Consider the following 3215-nt stretch of genomic DNA (forward strand, 5'->3'; position numbering starts at 1 on the left):
GGCCTTGACGGCCTCTGCACATGCGCTCATCGCTTTTGCATTATTTGCCTGCATCTTCTTCATGCCTTTCTTGTTGTGCTTCTTGGCAAAGTGCATGTTCCTCAGGAACGTGGAGTCAACCCCCTTAAGAGATTCATTATCTTTGTGACCGGGGTTTCTTGATGCTGTTTCTGTGCCATATTTGGGACTGGTTATGTGTGGTGTGGTTCTTGGACTTGGGCATGTCTGAACGGTAACCCGTGGCTCCTGAAGCGCCTGCGACCGGAAGAGAAAGAGAGTCAAAAGACTTTTAAGTAGCAGGTGTAGACTACTGTGATAGGGCCTTGTCCTCTTGTCCTAAGAAACCACCGCTGGCCAGCACAGTCCGTTCCGCTGCTCTCCGCCCTTGCTCCCTCTTGTCTGAGAAGAGTGCACCCGCAGGAGAAAGGGTCTGGAGACTGAACCTTCCAGAAAGATGGGAATAAACACACGGTATAAGTGAACAGAAGAGCTCTTTTGGTGGCGGTGTCGGGGAAAGCTTGGTTTAGCAGAAAGAACACGAAGCTGCCTGTCCTCAGAATTCTTACATTGCGTAGCTGGGCTGGGTGTCCTGCTGGATAAGTGAGGCGCTCACCCATTCCCACCGAAAGCCTTGCCACACGGCCTCCTTCATGGGCAAAGCTTAAGGGTAATGTAATGGCAGCGAAGGAAACCTCACTGCGCAGTACAGGGTGGACTGGCCCCGAGGATTTCTTGGGAATTCCAGAACCGTTGTTCTTGGAGACTGGGTCAGGGGAGGTAGGAGGGCATGAAGCACTCTTTGCAGAGGATTGGGTTGAGGGAGGGGAGGAAACCCTCTGGTGAGGGGTTTCTTCATATTAAAGAAACCAGAGAAGGGACTTGGGGTGATGCTTAGACAACCTGCCCTCTGTCACATGTGTGACTCCCCCCCCCCCCCCCCCCAGTCTTCTGATTCTCCAGCAGGGTATGGAACAGTGATTTCAAATACATTAAATCCCACAGGTCAAAACGTTGAAAACCTTTCTTGCACAAACGTTTAAGACCCTGCAAGTGTTAACATCTTGTTACTGTGGACGCTTAAATGATTTGAATGCAGAAAGAAAGAGATTGTGAGAGGCACCGCTGCTGGGACTCAGTGAGCACCCGGGGGAGGGGACAGTGTTTCTATCATTCTCTAAAACACATAAAAAAGGCATGCCAAGGACTGGATAGTTGGCCAGATGTTAAGTGTGCACACTGCTCTTGCAGAGGACCCATGTCTGGTGGCTCACAAGTGTCTGTAATGAGCTCCAGGGCACAGGATGCCCTCTTCTGAGTTTCAAGGACACCTGCATTCATGTGCACAAACTCACACACAGATACTCATGTGTGTACATAATTAAAAAGGCCTTCGGAGATTTTTGTGCCAGAGTTTTTTTTCTCATTTTTAACACTGTGTTTATTTTCATTCTTTGTGTGACTAATCAGGGCTTCCAAGGAGCCCTTTTCAGACTTTGACTTAAGGCACAGAACCAAACTGACTGGGTGTGGCAGCATATGCCTATAATCCCGGCCCGGGAGAGAGAGGCAGAAGCAGACCAGTGTGAGTTTGAAGCCAGCCTGGTCTACATAGCGAGTTCCATGACATCCAGAGCCACACAGTGAGACCCTGTCTCAGAAAACAAACACGCGCAAAACCAACCAACCAACCAACCAACCAACCAACCAAACAAACAAACAAAAAAACCAGATACAGACACTATATTCTCATGACCAAGACTGTGGAATTTTTCTTGCCTATTTGTATTAACAGGTATGCCAGTCAGTTTTAGTTCATGTGATGGAAGACGTCAGGCTATCTGTCTGGAAGAAGAGATTTATGGGGCTCACACTTACTTGTCTGGCTCCATCGTTTTGAGCTGCGGTGAGAAAGAACATCGTGTTGGGGAGTCTATGACGCAATAAAGTTGCTCACTCCATGGCTAAGGAGAGAGTGGGGGGCGGGGAGATTGACTAGTGGCTCAGTCTCCACTGTGTATGTCCCTCTAGGACCCCACAACTTAAAACAAGGCCCCAGATCCCAAAGGCCCCACTACCCTCCTAATAAAGCCACAGACTTGTGTGCGGTCAGATCTTCTTGTCAGGACGAGCAGCCCCCAAATAATGACCCAGAGACTTCTTATTAATTGTGAAAGCTTGGCCTTTAGCTTGGGCTTGTTCCCAACCAGGTCTTCTAACTCAAATCAGCCTGTCTCTATCAATCTATGTTTTGCCACGTGATTTTTACCGCTGTTTCATTCTACATGTCCGACTTTGCATCTTACTGGCTTCTCTCGTGCACCTAGATTCTTCCCAAGTTCTTGTCTTTACCCAGAAGTTCCACCTAACCTCTCCTGCCTAACTATTGGCCATTCAGCTCATTATTAAACCAACTAGAAGGTGCCTTTCATACGCTGTGATCAAACATCCCCCAACTTTGGTGACCAAGTTTCCAGCATGTGAATCAACTTGGTGGCCTTGAAATCCAAATCACCTCAGCAGCAAGAGCTTGAGTGGGATATGGGGGTACTCACCCATAATCCCAGCACTCAGAAATGGAGGTAGAAGGACCATCCTTGGCTAGGTCGGGGATAGTTCAGCTGGTAAAACCTGCAAGCAAGACCTGAATTCCAACCCAGAACCCACATCCTTGTAATCCTAGTGCTGAAAAGGCAGAGGTAAGCAGACCTCTGGGCTCACTGGCCAGTGGGCCTAGCCAAATAAGAGACTGTACACTGTGCTAGTTTCTTCTTCTTCTTCTTCTTCTTCTTCTTCTTCTTCTTCTTCTTCTTCTTCTTCTTCTTCTTCTTCTTCTTCTTCTTCTTCTTCTTCTCCTCCTCCTCCTCCTCCTCCTCCTCCTCCTCCTTCTCCTCCTCCTCCTCCCCCTCACCCTTCCCCTCCCCCTCCTCCTCCTCCTTCTTCTTATTCTTTTTAAAGACAGATTCTCTCTGTAGAGCCCTGGCTACCCTAGAACTCACTATATAGACTAGGCTGGTTTTGAACTCACAGAGATCCACCTGCCTCTGCTTCCAAGTACTGGGATTAAAGATGTGTGCTACCATGCCTAGTCTTAGTTTTTGAGTCAACTTGACACAAGGTAGGGTTATCTGGGAAGAAGGAATCATAACTGAGAAACTAATTCCATAGAATCTGTCTATAGGCAGGTCTGGAGGGAATTTTCTTGACTGACTACCGAT

This window comes from Arvicola amphibius, chromosome 2 (assembly GCF_903992535.2).
Source record: "Arvicola amphibius chromosome 2, mArvAmp1.2, whole genome shotgun sequence".
Taxonomy (NCBI): domain Eukaryota; kingdom Metazoa; phylum Chordata; class Mammalia; order Rodentia; family Cricetidae; genus Arvicola; species Arvicola amphibius.